The sequence below is a fragment of the Thunnus albacares genome, chromosome 1 (genome assembly GCF_914725855.1).
Source record: "Thunnus albacares chromosome 1, fThuAlb1.1, whole genome shotgun sequence".
Classification (NCBI taxonomy): domain Eukaryota; kingdom Metazoa; phylum Chordata; class Actinopteri; order Scombriformes; family Scombridae; genus Thunnus; species Thunnus albacares.
In genome coordinates this window covers 7466736-7491852 of record NC_058106.1, presented here as the reverse complement: position 1 = coordinate 7491852, position 25117 = coordinate 7466736, and the positions used below count along the sequence as shown (strand labels likewise).

The following is a 25117-nucleotide window of genomic DNA, read 5'->3' as shown; positions in this document are numbered from 1 at the left end:
AATAAGACACTGAGGAGATGGAGGGACAAATGAGTATCCAAGGTTGAAGAGTTGCAGCAACATGAATCCACAGCATCAGAAATGAGTATTAGACTTTCTTAATACTCACACATTTATATATGTTGAGTCTAGTGTAGGGGTAATGAAATGTGTGATGGCAAGGCTCAACTTAGATCTCTGGTGACGCGCATGAATTAACTCCACATTACTGCCAGAACACGCTTACTGCAAAAAAAAAAAAACAAAAAAAAACATTTAAGTTGAAATTGAAAGTTCACTAAACCATGGTTGTTGTTCATATACATACTGAGAAGAGAATAAGAATCATACTAAGAAAAACATACTGAGTTAATCAGGAGATGTTGAATTCAGCCATCTGAAGCATTAATTAACTAAAATAATTAATGTAGAATATTCAATTTTTTTTTCTTTCAGTTGCTGTTGCAAATTACAGATGTTTTAAAAATGTTCATGTAGTATCGGGGTTTAAAGACTGAGGAGGAATCTCACTTTTAACTTTGTAATAACTTCATGTCATTATAACTTCTTGTTGTAAAGTTTTGCTGATGAGAGTTTCTTATTTAAAGTCCCCCTCCACTCAAAGATATGTTTTTCTTCTTTTTCCTACAGTTGGATGTTTAAGCTTCACTGTGCAGAATGATATATGTGCAGAGTTTGACGCTGGAAAGCTTTTTTCACATTCATCTGCTGAAAGTAGAAAGTTCCTCTGTGCTCATTGAAAATCTGATTGTAAGGGGAGGGCTCCTCTAGTGTAGACACACAAACGGAGCATTCACTGCAGCTTCTGCTCTACTAAATGCGCTGCAACACTCTACGCTTTCTGTCCAGAAACAGTGTTCAGACAGTATTCACAAGGTGATGCAAAATTATATGCTTTGTATCACTGAATACCTAAAGGGGAAACCAATATATGTACATATATATATTTATATATATACAGTATAGAAATGGACATTCAGTTCACAGTTAAAATTGATGTTCTCACTCCTGTATTTGGGGGGCTGCAATGCTTACATTTTCCTGTCGGTGCCCAAACTCCTGAAAGCCCACAAAATAAACACTTTTGACAGTGAATATTTGGTAATAATGTACTGTGTGTTCATTTAACTCAGAATTACAAGCAACAAGTCATCAGCTCAGGATTTCAAGTTTTTTAAATAGGTATTAAAGCAGCGACTGTAATTGGAAATTGACAAACTCATTTGTATACACTGATTTGATTAAAGGTGAGTTTTCTTCACTACACTGCACTGAGTTTTTAAATCAGTTCTTCATGTAAAGAGAAAGTTACACCAAAACCTCACGGGAATCAGCTCTATTAAGACTCATGCTGTCTCTCTATCTCCGTCATCCTCTCTGACAGTTGTGATGCTTTATGAGCATGGGGGTACAATAGCAAAACTGAATGTGGCGAAAAGGAAGTAGTTTGACATTAATTTGGTGTAATGTGAGAGTGAGGTTATAGATGAAGACAAGTGCCCGCAGAAGAGTCCTATGATTAGATGAAGACAGACATCAATAGACATTGATGGTTGTAATGAATAGACAGAGTGCTGCGGTAATGACACTTTACCTTTAATAGTGCTCATTAAGAAGACTAGCCACTTGGTTAACGAGGATGAGAGATGAGCTCTGCCATTTGTCGTCAGGCCACAGACAGAGGAAAGGTCTTATGAATTTCCTTGCTGATAAGAGGTAAAAAATTATATAAGTGAGAAGGTGCTCCTAGTTAAATGATAACTGTCATTAACTGAAGCCACCTACTGCTCCCATTTAAATATGCGGATGCAGTAATATGCATTAAAACAGCAGGTTAATGTGTAACTACGAACCAGAACAAAAAGCTCATGAAAGTGTGTCACTCTATAAATACATACACCATATAATCTTAGTGAAAATGTTTTGATTTATCCCTCTATACATCTCTTGGATACTTGGCAATACACCCACCATTTGAAGATGGACTTGAAATGGCTCACAGTTGGCAACTCTGGGGCTACCTAATTCTTTTTTTTTTTTTTTTTCTTGCACCAAGACAGGATCTCAGAGGGATTTCCAGTTTCTAATTAATAATTGGTATATGTGGCTGACACTCTGTGAGATTATTTAAAGTCATTAGAAAACACCCCCTTCCACTGAATCTTAGGAGAGAGAGAAGGCGACCAGCAATCCTGTAGGGATTGCACAGCCGCACCAAAAGTGTTTTGTTCAGGAAAGTTAATTGCGGCATCTACAAACTTGTTCCTATGAGTATTACAAAATAATGACTCTGTTCTAACATGAAATTAAAAGCAAAAATGTTTTTTTTCTCTAGGCTGGAATAATCTTAATGGAAAAAATATTAACGCTTATACCCTAAGTCCTGCTGGTCTGGGTGCCTTACTTCATTGTTTGATGATAAATTGCCACTTGTCCCGACTCTCAATCAAATTCCCTCTGTGTTTGGTTTTCCATATCTTGCAGCTTTCACAGTCCAAAAAGGCTTCTCCCTTGGTGTGGCATACAACAATTTTCCTTTGTTCTCTACAAAATTAACCAAAACAGACAGCCAAGTGTGAAGTACTGTTTGATGACAAACACTGGGAAATACTGTATCATAACAAATTAGTAGACAACGCAATTTGCGGCAGCTTTTAGATCGTGTCTGACAAATAAGCTTAAAAATAAGATGTAAAAGAAAAACAAAGGGACGCGGATATCAAAGACGACGTGTCGAGAGTAGCAAAAGGAAAGAGAGGTACTTCAGGGCGGGAGCGTATGGAGAGGGCTTGAGGAGAATGGAAAGCACCAGGACAAACACATCTAGGCTATTGATTTATTGGGGGGTATAGTCTTAGAGACGGGTGCAGGATTGATCAAATGGAAGGTTATCCTTACTCACAGAGGCAAGCTGTTTGCCAATATCCATCACTGGAAACTCAAAATGGCTCAAAGGATCCTTGACATTACCCAACACTGCAGAGCGAGTCGTTGGTCAGGTTAGGGGATTCTCTTTGTGAGAGGGGATTGTTTTAGACTCCACTCTGGCAGTCAGGCTGTACAGTACCCTTCTTGGAAATAAAACCAAGGCTGGTGTTGGTGTGTTTTCAGCATCTGAGCAACAGTGGCAGTAAATGTATTGATTTCTTGTCTGGAATTACATTTGAATATTCAAGTACAGTACATACATATCTACAAACGTATCCATCTTCATATATATCTTCTATAAGACTGGGCAATATCTCAAAATATTTTATCATAAAAGGCTTAACTTCATCACATCAGCTGATGTGGATAAATATAATGATATAAATTAAGTCAGTATTTCTTCTTCTAATTATTCTAAAAGCAAAAGCTTGACACTTTGGGAAATATGCTTATTCGCTTTCTTGCCAAGAGTTAGATGAAAAAATTGATACCAATTAATATCTGACCGTTAAATATGAAGCTGCAGCCAGCAGCAGTTGTTTAGTTTAGCTTAGATTAGCTTAGCATAAAGACTGGAAATGGGGGAACAGCTATCCTGGCCTTGTCCACAGGTAACATAATTTGCCTACCAGCACCTCTGAAGCTCTCTAATACATTTTATGTTCATGTTTAATCCACACAAAAAAAAAAAAAAAAAACAGAGCCAGCTTTTCCCCCTGTTTCCAGTCTTTATGCTAAACTAAGCTAAGTATCTCCTAGCTCTAGCCTTATACAGTATTTACCTGAGAGTGGTATCAATCTTCTCACTTAACTCTCTGCAAGAAAGCAAATAAGCATAATTCCCAAAATGTTGAACTAGTCCTTCAGTATTACTATAAATTTAAATTAATCAATTGATTCCTTTAAAATCTTCAATCTTGTCGATGTAAATACAAAATGTTTGCAGTGTAAAATGTTTGCAGCTCATTTGCTATCTTGGGTTAATTCTGTTCTTCAGTTTGCATGGGTACCATGTCTTTTGCCATTAAACAAAGCAATAACACATGTGATATGTCTATTAATGTTGGAAAAAGCAACTACAGTTACAACTTACAGCTTGCTGCTGCTGTGCTTCTCTGAGTGGCTCACTGCTTGTTCCAGGCAACGAGTCTAATTGCTGCTGATTGAAACTATCAGAGCTTGCACTCTGCATGCTTTATTAGATTGTGATTCCAGAGGTGCTAATTTGTTAATAATTATAATAATTATAAATATAATAATAATACACTTGTGATAATTTAATTAGGTGATAGTTTGTGGTACTTTCACCTATGTTTACATACATTTCTAGCAGAACTAACAACTTGCTATATCATAAATAGGTTTCCTGTCAGACTTTAAACCTGGAACTGATTTTTGTGGCGTTGGAAACAAGCTGCACACATAACACTGACATGTTATCACCTTTTATGCAAAGATGCTAGCAAGCAGTTGCTTATTCACACTTTTAGCACACACAGAGCAACATTAGCATTCATTTTGAGTCATGTTTCTGGACACCTGACAAATTTAAGTACAAAAAATCCAAAATTTTGATACCAAAACAATAGCATGTGGTTTGTTTAGCTAGCATAACCAAACCTGCTGTGCTTGTTTTGGGGTGTGGACTGTGGGTGCCTACAGGGCTGTCATATGGTAAGAAATAAGGTGTTTCTGTGATGTGATTGGTCTATCTATCTATCTATCTATCTATCTATCTATCTATCTATCTATCTATCTATCTATCTATATATCTATCTATCTAAAGATAAAGATATAGTCTTTATTGTCCCACAGGAAATTTGTTTTCACAGCCTGTACATATTACACACAGAATCAAACAGATAGTAAAAATGCAAACATACTGATATACATAAACACATAACATTCATATACATGTATCTGCACACACACCCACAGATGAGTCTGGATCTATAAACTGTGTCAGCAAGGCAATTTGTTCAGGGCTGCTATGGCAGAAGGGACAAAACTTCTGCCAAAGCGAGCTATTTATCTATCCATCTCTCCATGCTGCTTGCCTGCTAGTCTCTTTTATTCTTTTGTGGATGAAATCAGGTTAGTGTAACAAATACCCACAAATACCACTTAACAGGCACTCCTGTGCTGTAATTTTGATATGACATTTTCAGATTCATGGATGAGTGTTTTATCACTGAAAAGAAGCAGCTGTTTTGTAGAGGTCACAGCACATGTAGGGACATTTAGCTGACTCATGCACTACACACAACACTTTGACCCTAACTGTGGGGGCAAGTGAAGGAGAAAACCAACAAAACAATGTTTCAGTGCTGTAACGCTGAGAGGGCTTTGTGCATATCTACCATAATCTGAGCCTGCTCAGACTGCTCTCGGAAGTTATGGCCTGTTGAGCATCTATTAATTTGCAACTGCACTCATGTTGACAAGAATCACCACCAGGTTTACTGCCCTGATTGTTTCATCTGTCGGGTCATGGGAGTAAAATGAGACACAATTAATTCCTGTGAACCAAAATCCACCCTGTGCATTAATCTTGTAATTGTAACAGCACATAGCAGCGGAGGCGGCAGTGGCAGGTTGTCAAGTGGGAAATGCGAGGTGAAGGAGATTCAGTCATCCTACATATTGACTGTGAAAGCTTCAACACATCACTGATCTTCCTAAAGACATTTTAGTTCATCGCCTCTGTTTACCAAGAAAGTTCCATTGATCTGAATATGAAGTTATGTATGTGGGCGACATACAGCAGTACACAAACACAAAGTAATACTACATCCATTGCACTCGAAAAAGAGCTTCAACTTACCTTATTCCTCTCCTATTTAGCATTTATAATGAGGATATAAACTTAATAAATGTTTCATAACACTGTATAATGTAAAGCAGATAAGGGCATTTAAAGTATTTGTTGATGTATTTTTTAGAGACTATAACTCTTCCTGTGAACCATCCATAATTGGTGTATAAACAGTTCAAGATGGATAACAGAGTATGACATGGCTGTATGATTAACATAGATGTACAACATTAGATGATTATATACATGAACAAATCTTCATAGTGCATTATAAAACTGTAAAAACTGTATACATGTGTTCAAATTCATGAAGGAGCTTGAAGGTTTATTTTCATCCTTGGAAATGTTTTAAAAGCATTACGCCATGAAGAATCTCTTCATGCAAAGTCCATTAACTAAATTTCTGTTGCATTTTGTAGCTTTTAGTGGTTGGACTTTGCTCAGTTGTCATGGAGGAACAAGAGGTGTTATAATAATCAAAGGCACCATTGACAAATATGATAAATACTTCAGATATCATATACTTTTTTTTATATTATTGAGCATTCATTATTATATCTGTTCATATATATATATCAGGAGTTATACATCTTGTCAATAACATTAATAAACACCTAAAGATATCCTTAAGTCTTACAGTGTGTTATTAAGAATTAAAACCCGGCGTATAAATGCTAAATAGGGGTTTAAAAAGTATAAATTAAATTAAGGGATTATTATTGTTGTACATTAATTTACTATTAATCAACTAAACAATTAATCAGGTTTTTTTTTTTCATTCACATGCAGCTATTATGAATTAGAAAAACAAATATATGTAAAAAAAAAAAAAAAAAATGTATGGAAAAAGTGAAAAAACAGTCGTTATTCATACCAAACATGTCTGATTTTTGAATGTGCTCCTGACATTTACTGTTGTTCACAATGTAATGTGCAAGCTACTCACAGCTGCAACAATAAACAATAAAATAAAATAAATTGCAAAAAGGTAGTTAGACAGCTCCTGGAAGATTTTGGAGAACAAGAAAAAAAAATATTCAGTCTTTAGAAAGACATTTTGCCACAGTTTGACATCTAACTTCACACATGTTGTATAATTTCCTGCCAGCATACAATGTTTAAGTATATTGATTAGTAGAAAAAATATTGAGAATATCGAGTATAATGCACATACTGTATAAAACTAGTGTGTAGTTTGTACTTCAGACACAGCAAATGACTTCTACACTCTTACTTATAAGAAGTCACACTAGTTCCTGCATTGACACTCCATGTTGTCAATCAAGATAAATCACGAGTGCAGAACAATTTCATGTGAGCGTAACATGAAAGAATCAAGGAATGTGAACATCTCTTTGGTGCAATGTCACTTTGGAAACTGTTGATTGTGTTTTCTGTTAATCATCCAGACTAACCGGGACATTGTGTCTGGAAGGGCACGCTGTTGTTGAGTCTTTCAAATGTAATTTTCCAATACTTTGAGCACCACAAACAAAACTCCAGTCACCTCAATTGTTTTGGGGTGAAGGCATAAATCTTGGAGAGAAATATATCAGAATCTCAGAACATTAAATCAAAGGGATCCGCATGGATAGATGCAAGAAGTGAATGATAAAACATGCATGATTGTAGTGAACTGAACCTAGAAGGAGACAGTGTTGCTATGACACATCTGCATTTTAAATTAACAGCTTACAACCAATGACATAAGGATTTTATTGGTCTCATATAAGGTTTTCCTGTTTGTATGGATCACACTGTATACAGGAGTCTCATGAATGTATTCTATATTATGAAATATTACTGAATTTTCTAGTCTACAGTATAATATAAGCCAACATAAAGCCCCATGTTTGATTCGTTTGTCATCATAATTTTCAGTAATCTTTGAGTTATACTTAGTTTACCTGACTATGCTGTGTTTGATTAAATTATAATTCCTCTGCACCCTGAATCTCCTCTCAAAGAAGAGTGCCAGGTGTTTCACAGACAGTGTGATTTGTCATCTGGTATGTTCTGCTAGTGTGTAGGCCACTATATCATAGGAAAAGTCCCACAGTTTCCACTGCAGGCGCTTGTGTCACGCTCATCACGTTTGACAGCTGTTCAAACTTCACCGCATCTGCTTATTTAGAGGAAAAGTCTGCTGCTATCATTAGTACATTCACAACATTGCCATATTGCCCCTTTTTGCATCTGTTCTCAGAAGTAAACTGTAACTGATGGTATTATCTAAAGCCATGATTCAATAATCTGGCTAATCCTTTGGGACTTCTTAGAACTGGATGTTGTAGGACTGAACACTTGCTGTGCTCTTGGAAAAGTAAGGAGCCTTAGAGTCAAGATTTGAAATTATGGTGCGCAGGATAAAACTATTTTTGGGATTAGGAATATTTCATTTGGAAAATTAATGAACATACTTTGCAGAAATGGGGGAAACTTTTATGCTCGCATACAGATGCCGCACACAAAATCAAAACTATGACTGATTAAGGATTGAAATAAGCGCTTTTATCAAAAACTTCAGATTATTGCCATTAAACACAAACAGTAACGCTGCAGTATGACAGCGATTTAAATGCATGCTTGTTTAGGGGATGCACTGGATTGGAAGGCTCCATTTTATTTGGAGTGGGTCTATGTTTAGACTGGAGGAACACTAAGGTCATAAGAAGCTTTGGGGTGGGAAAAAAAACACATACCACCTCCTACCCTCCATCCCTTATTCCTTCACACTTTCCTGCAAACCCTGCCATTTCAGAGATTTATAAATAGTATTAAGCCTGTTCTTGGCTCTCTTGTCGTTATGGGCCGCACAGTTTGAGTGGCGGTTGTCACAGACAATTTCTATCATACTTTTATAGAAAAAGGCTGCTCACCAAGGAGTAGAAAATTCCCTTTGAGGAGGCAAAGTCTAAGTTGGAAGAAAACTGGGCACAACAAACGCTGATCTATTTTGGCGAGTACAGTAATTGTAAAAGGCATAAATATTCAAATGTTGCCAAAGGTCTCTGAAGCTTTCAGGTAAACACTTTGACTTCAAGCAAATGATTTCAAGTGTTAAGACAACAGAGGAGTGCTATTTGATAACCTGCAGCCATTCCAACCTAGTTTATATTCCTTTACATCTCATGGTTTATGCATTTGCAGATGGTTACTCCCACAAGGGTAGAAGAAAAAAAAGTGTCCTGGATTATATAAACTAACCTATGGCATACATACATCATTAACTGCAAGTCAGTCTATATCATGTTCACATTTCACTCCTAATTGTGCTGCATATTCACCAGAATGGAGTGGAATCAAAGCCAATGTCTGGTGTATCTATAAATCATTGTGGCTAGACACATCATGTGCCTAATTGCCAGAGAGGTAAAACAAATCCTAAACAAAGCTGTAATGTATATTTCAGTGTTCTGCTGGAGGAGTTTAGGTAGAGACTCAATGCACAATCTGACAGACATCAGGGAATAGCAGCAAAAAAAAAATTGGCAAATCCCTTTCAGACTTAGAACTGGGAGAAATAAATGATGTAATTGGCAGAAAATGTCTCGGGTCTGAAGCGTTGTGTTTTGCACAAGTTCACTATTCATTCTGACAGAGGAGTAAAATTTATACACATACTGCAATAACTAAGAAATAGCCCTGACTCTGGGAAGGTTGCATGAAGCTGTGTTGTGTTCATGCTCTTTGCCCACAGGTACATGAGATGCCCTGAGACCTAACATACACTAAAGACACCTACTGTGCTTTTATACTCCGCAACTTTTTGCCTGCTAGGCCACTAAAAACACACATTATTCCAATGCTTACATTATTCAACATCCCCAATGATTGTAAATGCTACATGTCATTTTATTTATTTATTTTTTCAAGGGTTTGACATGATCATGCGGGAGACATTTTAAGCAGCGGGATGCACTTTTCTTTGTATAATTGTTTTTAATGAGTTTGAAACATAGCATGCTGGTTTTGCGCCACAGGCACTCTTCGTTTACCTGCTTCTGGCAGTTTTGAGGAAGCGCCTGGTATTCTCAGAGCTGCAAATGATCCAACTCGTGATGCGCTCCAAGCAGAAAAGCACCCAACGTTACTGTCATTATTTTCCCATCTTGTCAAATCGTATGAAAACAATACAGGGCCTTTCTTCTGATTGTAAACAAGAAAAACTGGAATAATTGGTTGCTTCACCAACAGTAAGTATCATGAAAAAAACAGTATCAAGCGTGGATTTTCATCACTGAAATTGAGTTTTTGTCTGCTTTTGTGACAGTAGATAAACACAATAATTGTCATTATGCATTTATGCACCAGTATGCCTTGATTTGTCATATGTGATCAGGCCCTAAACCAACACCAAATCCCTTTTTGTGGTTTGAAACTTGCATGCATGCTGCACTTTGGGCCACACCCCAGTCAGTGATGTCACAGCAGGTATTTTCTAATAGCCACCAATGGCCAAAAAATCATCACTGATTGGGGTTTGGTGTGCTCTCAGGTTTTTCCATATCCCACAGATTCAGATTAATTCCATCAATGCTGAAAATCAACACATTTGATTTTCCAAATTTAAATTAGCTTTATCTGAGATATCCATCATCATTGATTACTACATTTTGTTATACAATCTTGTGTTGTAAAATGAAAATAAATGAATCTTGAATCTTGAATCATCGCAGTAACTGAAAAACAAAGAGCTTTTCTGTGTCTCTCGGTGCAGGTATTCAGTGTGTTTTTACATTTACATTTTGTTATTTGGCAGACACTTTAATGGATAGATAGATAGATAGATAGATAGATAGATAGATAGATAGATAGATAGATAGATAGATAGATAGATAAATAGACAGATAGATAGATTGAAAAACATAAAACATATACAACACACAATAGTGCAAAGGGGAAGGTAGTAGCGGATAGGTATACATAATACCAAAAGAGCAAATCTTATATAATAACAAGTGTTCCCAGTCATTCTTTGTTCAATGCCTGTATAGCATAGGGAATAAAAGACTTCTTATATATGTTCCAGCTGGCCCTCAGGGCCTTGAATCAACAACCAGCCGGGAGCAGCTCAAACTGTGAGTGTTATCCAAAGCGACTTAGAAGCAAGGAGTACAGTGACTCCGAAAATCCAAATTTTTTTTTTTATATGTGTATAAAATAAGAAACAACAGGGAGTAGACAAGTGCATAAGAAATACTATAAGTAACAAGAAAAAAAGTGCAACAATCAACAAAGTGCTAAAAAGATTAAGGGGCTCAAGTGTTGAGGTGTTCATGTAAGAGCTGAGTTTTCAGGCAATTCTTGAATGCACCGAGGGAGTCAGCAGATTGTATGGAGCTTGGTAGATCATTCCACCATTGTGTAACTATAAATGAGTCTGGATACACCAGATATAACACGATGAAGCAGCATAAAAACTATTTAAATACTGTTTTGCCCTTTTGACATCAATTTCCACCTGAAGTCAGAACCCCTTCAAGCTATAAAGACAAAACCAGCAACAAAAACAACAAACCAACAAATCTCTGCCAAAGTTTTCTGTAACGTTCCAAACAAGAATGAATGATAAGCATCTAGTTTTCATATAAAGCAGACTTTAAATGTGTGGGATTTGGATTCAGCAGCATTAATATGGAATTTTTAATTGCTCCTCATATGAAATGTCTTGAAAATGATTTGTCAGTGAATGATGTTTTAATGTTCCACCCCTTTTGTTGGTGTTCAACAGGCAGTGACAACTCAGTGGCTCCAGCTATAAAACTATTTGCAGCCATCTTTGACCGGGTCTTCTTCCTACTGTGTCAAAACAACAAGAGCAGGAAAAATACTAAAAATATGTTGACAAGGGCAGACTGCCTACACAGCCTCAGGACAAAAAAAAAACACAGAGGAAGAATGGGAAGGAAAAAAAAAAAACTCATCTTCACCTCCCACCAACCCCTTGGAGTCTGACCCCCCTTCCATTTGGATCACTTGCTCCTTGTTAAAAGGACCCAGCCCTGGACGGAGCGGGGGTGGTGATACCCCTAATGAAGATGAATATTCAGTTGCTTTAGAAAGGCTCCTGGAAGGCTGCCCGGCCCGCACTCGCTGTTCCAGTCAAATTGGCGGCACGGTGAGAGTGGAGGGAGGGGCCCGACTCGCTGGGCTGAAGTGGGGAAGTTGGGTGGTGTGTTCGTGGGAGGGGGGGGGGGGCGGTGGGGGGCAGTGGAGATGATTGGGCTGGCAGACAGACAGGAGAGGCATGCGTGCTTGTGTGCTCCTCTGGCAAATAAGCAGAAAGTGATGCATGTTTGCATATACATACATGTGGAAACAGGCACAGTACAGCGCAGGAATCAGAGGAATATGGCAGGAAGCTGCAGACATATTGAGGAAAATAGAAGAAGATAAGAAAAGAAATTGACAATAATTTATAATTCATAGGTATTTCATTGAGAAAAAATATTTATTCTGGGGACATACAGACATTGTGCAGTCAGGGCACTTAAGACAATACCATGCTTAATGATGGAGATGGCAATAATGAACACAGGGACATTTTATAATGTGATTGAGTGGTTGGAGTCTTTTCTTGTTGACAGTGTGGACAGTGAGCTTCAGGGCAGTGACATTAAAGGGAGACCGGACCCCACAATCAAGTCTGAAAGGCATTTATGTAGGTTTCACCTCTGTAAAGGGAAGACAAAGAAATCTCACACACACATGGTACTTAATTAGATATTCCTTAAACTAAGAATGATCTATATTTGCCATTTATGATAGCACACACCTCAATCTGCATAGTGTAAGTTGAAATTGGGTCTATGTTGTATTTGTCATGCTTTATATTTCATATGCAGGCAGTGTGCAGAAAATGTGATTCCCACCTCTGTTTCAAATCTAAAAGCAAGAGCTGTCTGAGGTACCACGCTGAATGAGAAACCAGGAAATGAAGAGTGAGGTTAATAAAATAAATGATAAAAATGAATTCTAAAAAAACCTAAATTATTACATATAAAGAAACAAAAGACATGTATGTCTTAATACAACTGTTCTAATGTGTATATTGTTTTTTTCACCTAATAATTAATTCACAAAATTATTTCATATTTTCATACATTTATGGCATATTGTGCCACATCCTGTGCAATCATGTTGTTATACATTATTCATACAGTAGAGGGTTAATTATAGTACAGAAATCTGGTTAAATTCAAAAATACCTTTTACAATGACAACACTGTCGTTGAACTGTTTTTATAGTGGCATAATCAGCAGTTTATTAAGTATTCTCCCTATTTTTTCTCTGTACTTTCTCTTACTGGAAATATATTCTGACCTGCCTTTGTTGCACATGGACTTTGTTTACTGTGAACTATGAACACAGTATGGTAATGTGGGCAACTGACTTTTAAATAACAGAGATCCTACAGAAGGTAAAAGGTCATTATAAATGAATCTGATTCTTTACAAAAAACTATTTATCTTTCATCAAAAATTGTTTTAAAAAATGAAAATGATGACCCTTAAATTTAGAAATGGATGCTAATAATGCTGTCTTTAAAAGCTGAATGCTGTGCCATGTGCTGTCATGGTTCAGGCTACCTTTGGCCGCAGCTGCCAGTGCTCTCCTGTTGCCAGGTGGAGAAGGGAGATGGAAGGAGCCGGCGGCCATTAGCGGTGCTGGCTATTGCAAGTGAAAAGAAATGTGGGGCAGCTTTGCCTCCCGTTTGAAGTAGGGACAGCTTGTTTGTGAAGTGGAGGCCGAGCGCTCGGCTTTCATGTCCTGCTCTCATGTGACCTGGGGAGACCTCAACTTCATAAACCATATTGACTATATCGCCTAAAAAAAAAAATTAAAAAAAACAAAAAAAACACTGACACAATCTATTCCAGCACTTATGGGGCTCGGAAGCCTGAAGCTTTATGAAGTGTTATGAATGAGAGAGCGCAGGGAGTTTCAAGGCAAGCCCTTGACATGACTTACAAAATAAACATTAAAATGCTCTCCAGTATTGACTCATTACCTGAGTAATAAATAAGAGGTTTAAAGGGAATGATGTGACAGTTAATTTCAGGCTGCATAACAATACCAACGCTGTGACATTTGTTCATGATTCTTGTAATGATACTGTCACACACCATCAGCACTCACTCTGTGATCCCGTAAACGATTGTCTGATTAAACATGAATTAAAAGTGAAACCATGAAATTGCAAGCCCTCCTGCCACCTTCTCTAAAGTTCAAATCCTGTGCTCTTAACGGGAGTTTTTGACACAACTGCTGATCCAGCTCTCAGGGATGAGGGCATGAGAGACTTAGACGCTTTTTTGTCGTCTCTGCATTTCTTGGGAGGGAATTGGCAGATTATTTGGTCAACCTCGATCAGTTCCACCACAGCTTAGGGGGATACATGCTCGCTGACTAATATTGCCCGGAAATCCATCAAAGTCAGAGGGCTTGTCCCCCTTTTAAAACTCGTGTGTTCCAATCAAGCACTCAGCGAGTCAAAGCCATCACAAACAGAGGCCACACTCTGCCTGCAACTGACGCTGACAGATCCAGATGAAAATAAATTATGCTGTCTCCGAGCATGAAAGTACCTACTGTAATGTCGAATGAGACGATACTTAACTTTAATCTTCAAAGCGCTCCTATAACGTAATGCAGTTTTCCTTGCTGGCTTAATATCCCCAAAATAATAATAATAATAAAAAAAAAAAAGTTAAGATGCTTTTCACACTCCTAAGAGTTTTGATGTAGGACACAAAAATGTCTTTTTCTGTCATGGAGTTTGATTGTTATACATCATGGGTTGTGTAAGAATGCAGTCACGTGCCCCACAGCTGTAGGTTAAATACTGGGCAGTGATAAGGAAATGCAATAGCTCAGGAGATACACTGATATTTGAAACAGTAGAGGGTAGACATACTCAAAAAAAAATAAAAAGGACAGAGGCATTGTTGCAGTTCTAAGCTTTCAGTTCAGCAGGTAAAGGTGTCAGGAATAAATACAGCTAATAAATACCAGGTGTGACTGATGATGTCACAGACCTACATTGCTTTTAGAGGGGTCAGTATGCTCAAAACAAACTATGATGTGTTGTCCGACTACGACATCTACATTTATAGCAGTTCCAAATGGCCACACTCAAATAGGGAGAGACAAGGTGTGGTAATAGTTCAATAGGGATGAGCTTCAATTTTAAAAACATAATTGCAAATGAAAAGCTTAAAGCTTATACTTTTTGCCCACTTCTGGCTTTTGGGTGGGGGGGTGATAAGCAGCAACACACTTCTCCATTTTCTATTTCTCTGTTTAGCGTCGTCAGGTTAGGCTAACCCATTGTTGCTAACACTGTAGTCTGTACAGTACATTTACTGTCAGATTGACAACTTACTAACGACAACTAATGTTAAAAGTAAAGGTAGGCTTAAAGACGAGAAAGAGAGAGAGAGCACCGGCGAGAGAGAGAGAGAGAGTGTGAGAGAGAGAGAGCAGCAGTGGTCGAGCAAGCTAGAGGGTGAATGAAGAGAGGGAGTGCTGGTAGTGAGAATGCCAGTGAATAAGATCAGTAAAACGTTTTCTGATTCTGATTGTGATTGTTTCACAGCGGTTATGCACCGGAGGACAAATAAACACGCCCACACACCTAAGCTCGACCCTGCAGCTGAACGCCGCACCTCCTGATTTAGTCTGAATATGGCCTTACTGCTAACCTTTTCCTCTGCTCTGCTCACATTCACCGTCACTTTTCTGACGCTCGCTCTCTCGCTTAACCACTCACTTGCTTACGTACCGCCCTATTCCTTAAAAGGAGTTACGCTATCTGGAGTTTCCCAGGCGACGACACAGACGTTGACTCACGTTTCGAAACAGCGCTGCTCAGAGGCTCCCAACTGCTATTGATTTCTGAAAGAATGGATATTTGGCATTAGTTTTGGCATTTAAAAAAAAAAAATTGGCCTGGCGGGGGTTCTCGTTGGCCTGGCAGCCCGCCAGGCTTGTAACATAGACAGTATATCAGTAAAACAAAAAACAAAAAAAGCATCTTCAGGGAAAAATTAACACAATTGGAAAAGCATTTGCCTTTTCTTGTGGGTGTATGTTGATACAATAGGTATGTTAGATTCATAAAAAATGGTAAAAATATTAAAATTAGGAAAAGAAACATGAAATGCAAAAAATAATGCAGATCTATTACATTTGTTTACAGTTTGGGTATGTTGTTATTTTCAAGATCACTACTTTTAGCTTTTCATTTAAAATATTGTCCTTCAAATTGACAAAACATTGGCCCACATTTGTCTGAATAACAACAGCACTCACTTATTATGAGGGATGCAAGTAACAAAAAATAATTGATAAAAATTGAGGTGATGAAAGTGCATGTGAATTGAAAAATGGAGAGGTAAAAATGGATGTGAAATGAAAAATAGATTGATGAATTATCAAGTGATTTGATTAATTTAAAGTCAATTTGATTAACAGTCGTGATGAAAACAGAGCTATGTTTCCTCATTTTCCCCATCTTACATTCATCATTCATTACACAAAATGTCATTTATCAGGAAATTATTTAAGGAAAGTGGCCTCAAGGGTGGGAGTAACAAAAATTAATTGAAAAAAATGGAAGTGATGAAAATGTTTACAAATCAAAAATGGATGTGAATGTATGTGAATTGGAGAATATAGTGATAAATTGTCAATTGATTTGATAAACTTCATCATTCACAGTATCCAACTGCCATTTATCATTTACAGCAAGCAATTTTTGTGACTTCCGCCCAAAATGTCAATCAAAAACCACACTCACTGACTAACTGATCTAGTTTTTGGCTCTGCACTTGCAGGCCTGGCCTACTCGTGTGTTTTTATATAGAAACTAAAGGAGGAGCCAGATCCGAATACAGTATTTGGAAAAGCACATATAGTGGATTTTTACAAATGTTTATTTTGTACAAATAAGAAAAAAAAACATGTCAGGTTGGGACAAGTAGTGTAGCTAGGTTACATTGCTGTCTCCATCTCTCAGCTGCAGGTCTGTGTGTCTGGCAGAGCTGAAGTTTGGCTGAGTGGTCAGCACAGTCCATAATCTGGGAGATTGGAGTTTGAAACCCGGTGTGGAAACCCACCTTCATGAAGTAGGTTATTGAAGAACACTTATTTTAACACTTATATCCTAAAATTAGAAGTGTAATAAAATCAGAAACAGGTTTGTTACGCCTATTTCCACTTTTATGCGAAAACAAATACAAATAATTTTGCTGCCTCAACAGGTACAGATACAAATACTGAGCTCTCTGCACATCCCTAATAGAAATGTAGATACGGCATTCCATGTATTGAGAGATGCAGACCTCACTACACAATCAACTGTAACTCACTTAATTCTGAACCAATTTTCATGAAATATGGCTTGTTATAAAGGTGAGAAATTGAACATGATACTGGTTAGATGTTTGAATTAAATTCAGTTTCGGAGGGTGGATCTAATCAGCTCTATGTCAAAACATGAAATGTAAATTACTTAGAATTTCAGCTTTTGTGAGTCCCCTCCCCTACTTTGTGAAGAAGGGTTCTCACACCAGGTCTCAAACCCCAGTCTCCCAGACTACAGACAATTTCACTGACCACTCAGCCAAACCTCAGCTCCACTATACATACAGAGACCTGTATTTATAGAGAGAGATGGAGATAGCAATGTAATCTCGCTACACTACGACTCCCGACCTGCACGCTGACATGTAGGTGATAGAGAGAAAAATGCAAAAAGAGAGCATGAGAGAGAAGTTCAAACCCTGCACTTTCTCACTTCCACACACCTAACCAATCGCACTGTGAAGCGAGCGAGACTGTTGAATTGTTGGTTTCGGAAGTTACAGGAATTGTACTATGAACATTTAACATCATGTAATGAATTCAAACATCTAAATGATATGATGACAATTCCTGTTGAATCAGACTCGACACCTGGAACAAAGCTGGAGACAACTTATGAAAAAGGCATTAATCTGTGGACGCTAAACAACCCAGAAACAACTGACTAAAGTAAATTCTGGGTCGCCCAACTTCTTAAAAAAATATTTGTTATTAGCAGTTAATAAACCTTCCTCGAACAAGTGGTTTAAGAGTTTCTAAGGAACTGAAGTTGTACCAGATACCGCTATCTGCTCCTGATGATTTTAAAACAATAGTTAGACAAAAAATCTTATTTGCTGTCTTGCCAAGAGTTAGATGAAAAGATTGATACCGCTCCAATATTTGTACAGTAAATATGAAGCTAAAGCCAGGAGACATTAGCTTAGCTTAGCATAAGTACTGGAAACAGACAGAAACAGCTAACGTGGCTCTGTCTGAATACAATAAAATACCTAATTCCTGTTAGAACCTCTAAAGCTCCCTAATTAATATTTTATATCTTTGTTCTTGTTTAATCTGTACAAAGCCTCTACCTTTGTCAGTTTTGCAGAAGTTCTATTAAAATACAATAAGGATATTTTGGAAATGTTTTTTTTTCTCTTTCTCTCTGTCTCTCTCTAACAAGCAAAGGAAGTAAGTTCACTGGACTTCCAGATGAGCTCAAGCTTTAATTTGACATAGCCTGTGGTTAAAAATAAAGTGGGGAGGAATTGTAATAGGAAGATTTTTTTACTTCAGAGAAACAAATAAATGTAAGTTTGAAACAGAAATGATGAGTCAAGGTAAAATACACTGTATTATCCATCTTTGCCTTCCCGTCTCTCAGATACATTAACTATTCTCTCCTTACCTCCAGCCATTACAAATGTCAAAGCTTTGCTTTGCTCAGCAGGCTGCCCAACACACAAGCACAGGCGTGCACAAAAAACACACACTCTTACAATTTTATATTCCTTCTGGTCCTCATCTGCCGCACGTGACAGAAAAACAGTTATTCAGCACAGGTCCCACGGGTTGCCTGTCTGCTCGTTTGTTAATGACAAGCATTTGGGGTAACCATCGATTTCCTGTGGCACTAATTAAGAGTAGACTCATTAAAACGTTTGCAATACATCCTGTGTTAACTGAGCAGGTTGGGTTTTTTTCTCTCTCTTTCATTCTACTTTGATCGTTGTTTGTCTTTTCTCTTGTTGAGGCGAGTGCTCATACGTCTTCGGAGAGACTGATCACAGAGAATATCAGGGATAAGATGATCCTCACCCTTCTAGTCAAAAACAGTGAAGCTGCAGCTACAGTAAATGTAGAGGCAGCAAATATATGAAGGGATGGTAGGTACTTAATATGTTTCAAACAATGACCAAGTGTTCTTACTTTTGCCTTTAGGCTGAGTTTGTTCATTAAATTTGGCACAATGTTAGTAAACAGAGCTAATTTTGTCTGTTTTACGCCAAGTATGCATGCACCTGAGGGGCAGTATGGGTCTAAGGATTTAATATGAGTAAGAGATAATGACGGAAAACTCTTGGCTCTGATTCCAACTAAGCTGACTAACACTAGGAGGTTCTTGAGCAGACGTTCACATCCATTTAGAGTGCAATCTGTATTAAAAGCCTAGTACTTCTTATTCCGAGCAGCCATATTGATCTGTCCAACTGTCCTCCCTGTGTGTGTGTTTACGTCTGGTGCCAGGTCGGATATCTCTTCCTGGTGCCTGCTGATGTCCGTGTGCTGCTGCCTGATCAGAGTTCACAAGGTGATTTGCTGTAGTCTGGTTATTTTAGTTTGTTAAACAGTGTTGGTCATAAGAATTAGATTATGTAGCAAGACGCAAGTAAGTATGTATGTAGTATGTAGCAAGTAGCAAGAATTTGAGATATCTATCAACCTCTGATTTATGCTGTTCCCCTTATAAAATAGAGGTCAATGCAATATTATTTGTTGTGCTCAAAGCTTTGAAAAATGACATTTGAAAAACTCAACAGCAGTGTGTCCTTCCACAAACAATGTTGTTGGTTACGCATGGATAGAAAAATTCACAGACCTTGCTGTGAGCAGCTTTAAAGAACTTTTTACCAAAGAAATAGCAGAAACTGTTTACAACAAGGTTATTGTCTTGTGTAACCAGAGTATTGTTTTTGGAAAAACATAGCATTGGGGATGTGAATATTTCAAAACATTAGAACATAGTTTGTTTGAGTATATTGAAAAGCACTCTGTACCTAAACTATCTGCATGATTACCACCTAGCAGTAAGTCAGATAATAATTTGTTTGTGATTTTGGTGAACTGACACTTTAAAGACTGCTTTTCACAATATTATTATCAACCTATGCAACTTTTGAAAGAAATAGCTCATTCTTTCTCACAATGGTTATTTGAATTTATTAGGAAAACAGTGAGGTTTCCCTGCTACAGCCATACCTGGTCTGGTACAAGCTCTGGCTAATGTATGTTAGCTAACTTAAGCTAATTGTTGTTGTGTAAATGATGCTACTAAATCAGATTTTAGGAGTCTGTTGTAATTGCTATGTGTTAGCATGTCACAGATAAACATTTCAGTGAAGAAGTAAACACAATACCTCACTTGAAGAATGGGAATGGGAAGAACAGGAAAACGTGCCATTATTCCGACTTCATAGTTTTCATGCATTACTTCAAGATGTTTTTTCCCCATTGCTAGCTTTGTAGATGCACCAGTGAAATACACTAAATTATCAATTTGTTTGGCGATTTGTTAAGTATAACCAGACATAAACAATGTATACTGTAGCTCCTTTTACCTGAATCAACTCTATCAGTGTTAATACTGGATTTCATTTATATGTAAATGCCAGAGATGGTGGCTTTTGCAGCCATTTCACCACCAGTTTGTTGACAATTCTGTGGTTCATTTACCCAAGTGGGATATTAGCTGTCAGAAATTTCTGATATCTCTGATTCAAAACTACAATAAGGCTGATGTGAATGTTTTCTCCCACTGGGCTCCTCATAATTATGGTCTTTACATTATAACATTAATGTGGCATCTTAAGGCTACCTGATGTTGATATCATTAAAATGACTGACTTATGAGTATTTATCATACCTATCCTGTAAATACGGTACCACTTATGACCACAGTGGCCACTGTTCAGTAAAAGTTACATAAGCTTGCTTGAAATGTAGCAATTTTTATTCCTCCAATTTGTTATTTCACACATATTGGGTTTTTCCTGCAGCTAGAAGAAGATGTACCTAAATGTTTCAGGAGCTCTTCTTTCTCTGAAACATATCTTGCTAAAACTTTTTTCATCTCTGATTCTACAAACACCTTAAACTACAATAATCAGTCAGCCAAACAAAAACATTCTTAATGACATACAACTATTCACAGTCTGTACGATGAACTGTTGTCTCCGTTGGCACTTTGTGAACACAACATTTGTCCCATTATAATGGCAGGCACTCTCTTTCTCCAATCATGCTCTGCTAGCGCGCAGCACTTGGAAATGTGTGGAATGAACAGCCTGCAACAATATCAAGTGTTAGCAGTCAACTCAACAGAGAGCTAATGAACCATAGCAAACAGCTTGTGGGGTGTAGCAAGAGAGAGCAGTTGCATCAAAAGCCCTTCATCGGCGGCTTGAGCATGCCTAAGTGAATAAACTATATCCTAAGGCTGGCGGAAAACAGACATAATCCATTGACATGTATACAACTAAAAGTGAGAGAAGTAGCAGACAGTGTTGCACTTAAGAATAGACATCACACATAACAAAAATTCTACTGGAAAATTAATCACATTGACTTCTGTACGGTGACTTTGCTTTTCATAGGAACAAGTAACATATTTTAGGGGCTATGTTTGTTTAACAGCATTGAGAGAAAGAACCTCAGAAAGAGAGAAACCTCCTGTCTATTAAACCACTTGAACTGCACATGAACAAAAAGGATTTGATGACAGACTGGATATGTAGTAATACAACTTCTTCATTAAGGTTGGGGTGACAACATTGCATCATTCACAGTATAAATCTTTTTCTCAAGTTAAGAATTGAACCCAGGATCCCATCCACCCAATTTCAGTGTCATACTACAGCCTGTTTGTGGTGTCTCCTTCATCGTCTTCTTTCATGGAAGAACAATGCATTTATTTCTCTAAAGGATAAAGCTGGCAACATTGTTCTATGCGACAAAAAATCCCATGAAAATACCAGAACTAACAATACATTTCTGTGAATGACATGTATTGACTGTGTTATTCTTCTAAATGAATTGTGCCCTATGTACTGTTCATATACTGGGACCCCACATCTATCTGGCTGCGGTTTCAAGCATTTCAAGCAACAATGTTTCTGGTATGACTCACATTAGTGGTCATACTTTGAACCTTGTTTTCACTTTGGGACTAGATATTAATCATATCCATTGCGAGGACCTACTGATCAGTGATCATAAATGTATTTTCTTTGATCTCTGTGTAAATGCTGACCTTTTGTGTCCTAAAAGAACACTGCATTCTCGCATCATTACTTAGAGTATGTTTGATCAGTTCTCGGCACACTTTTACTGTGATATTAATACAAATCTTAATGATGTAGAGTTTTTAATGCAGTCTTTTAATGAGCATTGCTCCATGTTGTTGGACAAAGTGGCACCTTTAAAGGTTAGGACTAGTGCTATCTGTAACTCTTCTCTGTGGATGACCGACACTGTCCACTGCCTGAGACAGAAGTGTTGTAGGACTGGGCGACTATGGAAAGCCACTGAGCTAGAGGTGCATTACCTATATCTCAAAGATTTCCAATACTCTTTTAATGCACTAGTAAAGGAAGCCCGGACTGCTTACTATGTTAACTTAATTTCTTCTTCTAAAAGAAACCCCAAGATTTTATTTGATACTATAAATAACACTGTTTCACCACTACTCTCTACATTACCATGTTCCTCTGTTGATGATTGCAATAAGTTCCTTACCTTCTTTGTTGATAAAGTAATCACTATTAGGTCCAGTATTCATCCTGGGACTTCCCTGTCCAATTCTAGCCCCTCTCTGTCCCCTCCTGTTCTGGACTCTTCCATTCTATCAGTTTGTAAGATCTGATGGACTTGACCAGGAAGATGAAGCTATCTTCTAGCCCTCTAGATGTGATACCTCCTCCACTATTTCTGAAAGTTTTGCCAAAAATCAGCCCCACTGTATCAACTATTATTAACTCTTCCTTGTCTTCAGAATGTGTCCCTTCCTATTTTAAGCATGCTACTACCCAGTCCATATTAAACAAAACTAACTTAGATCCTGCTTTGCCCAAGAACTATAGGCCTATATCAAAACTCCCATTTTTGTCAAAAATTTTAGAGAAGGCTGTGGCCAATCAATGCACTGCTGCATTGGAGAGGCACAGTATTTATAAGTTTCAGTCTGGGTTTCGGGAAACAGCACTCTGAAACTGACTGAAACTGCTCTTCTGAGGGTTTTTAATGATATTTTAATGTCCTCTGATGCAGGTGATTATTATGTGCTAGTGCTACTTGACCTCAGTTATACGTTTGACATAGTAGACCATCATATTCTGATTAAAGGTTCTATATGTGGTATTGTGAAGCAATTTAAAAGTATTAATCGTGTTTTATTGCCAATGAGTGAATGGGTAGTAATGTAACGTAAAAAATGAGACCTTCCCCTCATGGTTGTCTGTAACAGCCTGTGGACTGACTTCTATGTGAGGGACCCAGGCTGGATTTTCTGCGAAAATCCAACAGAAGTGATGTTTTTGCGCACTCCCGAGTGCCTTGCCTCTGTCCCGTTAATGTCAACAAATTACTGGCATAATGACACAACAATACAACAAAAACACTTCTATCTGACTAGAAACACCCTGCAGATATTAGCTCTCCGGCTAATGAGACAGATAGCTGTTTCACAACAAAACACCCCCACAATGACAAGTGATAGCAGAACATAACTTACCCCTTTTGTTTTTCCTGTTGGTAGTCCAAAGGTCATAATAAGCACACATTTCACAACAAAACCATAGCTCGTTGCTCCCCGACCACAGCGTGTTGCTTGCCGACCCCAGTTCGTTGCACCTTGACCACAGCGTGTTGCTCCCCGGCCACAACATGTTGCTCCCCAGCCATGTGTGTTGCTCCTCCGCCACAGCTCATTGCTCCCAGGCCACAGCGCATTGTTCCCCAGCCACAGCTTGCTGCTGCCCAGCCAAAGCCTGTTGCTCCCCAACTACAGCTCACTGAGCCTATAAGTTGGCGGTTTGTTGGTTGGGTCAGGTTGAATGGTTGATAATGCATATTTGTGCAAGTTGGGCGGTGTGGATCGGCTCTCACTGGCCAGCGGCCACAGCGCCTCTATGTGTGTGTTTGTGTGTGAGCGAGCAAGCACACGTACACACAGCAGGGCTGATTGACTGGGAGTGACAGATGCTTTGCTGAAACTAGTGCAAAACACATTAGAGATCTGTAATTATGAGAAGTGTAAGCGAGGAAAAAGACATCACCTGCAATAGTCTTGTGCCGCGAGCACATGCACGTAAACACCAGGATGTTGACTGCACCTCATTTAATGGCCATACTAATGAGAAAGACTTTCTGATTCCTACATATAGAACCTTTAAGAGGTTATGTGATTGAGTGGGCATATCAGGCATAGCATTAGATTTATCTCACTGACAGAGGTTTCACCATCTCTATTGGTGACTTGATGTCTGATCCCTCTCCACTGTCTTGTGGTGTTCCTCAGGGTTCAATTCTGGGGCCTCTCTTATTCTCTTTATATTTGCTGCCCTTGGGACAGATCATAAACAGATTTAACATTGCTTATCATCTATTTGCAGATGATATCCAATTCCACTTCTCATTCACACCTAGTGAGGCTCCTCGACGGTCTTAACACTATTAGGGACTGGACGGCAGAGATTTTTTTTACAGCTAAATGCTGATAAGATGGAGGTTCTAGTTGTTTCTCCAGAAAAGGTTGCCCCTATGATTATGCAAAGTATCGGGCCTCTTTCCTTTGCTGCCCACTCCAAATGCAGAGCATTCCATAGTTTAACCAAAGTAGCTCACCCTTACAGTCTGCTGACTCTGTGGATTCATTTAAAAAGCAGCTGAAGACACACCTATTAAGACAGGCATTGGGGTAACCAGTATGCACTGTATCAGCATTTTATGTTTCTCATATTTTTATTGTATTTTTATTGTGTATTGTCTGTTTTAGTTTTGCGCTTTTGAATCATGTATCTTGGGTGGTCATCTGTTTCCTTTCTTTTGTGACTTATGTCTATGACAAGCGCTATACAAATAAAATTTACTTACTTACTTACTTGTGCTGTAGACCTCCATTGTTCTCCAAAATGTGTTAAAAACTAGGAATGCACCGATACTACTTTTTGTCTTCAAATGCTGATTCTATTACCAAAACTCCAGGGCTGTCTTTTTCCCATATTTAAAATCTATATAATTTCTTT

The 25117-nt window shown here is 38.0% G+C and overlaps 1 long non-coding RNA gene across 1 annotated transcript; it reads right to left on the bottom strand.

The window, feature by feature from the left end:
• Positions 1-9: 9 nt before the first annotated feature.
• On the bottom strand, positions 10-3062 carry LOC122987327. Its single transcript, XR_006405179.1, has 4 exons — positions 2903-3062; positions 2405-2544; positions 1595-1706; positions 10-225 (listed from the first exon to the last, which is right to left on the bottom strand). It is a non-coding gene; the product is annotated as an uncharacterized LOC122987327 (long non-coding RNA).
• Between the last annotated feature and the right edge of the window lie 22055 nt (positions 3063-25117).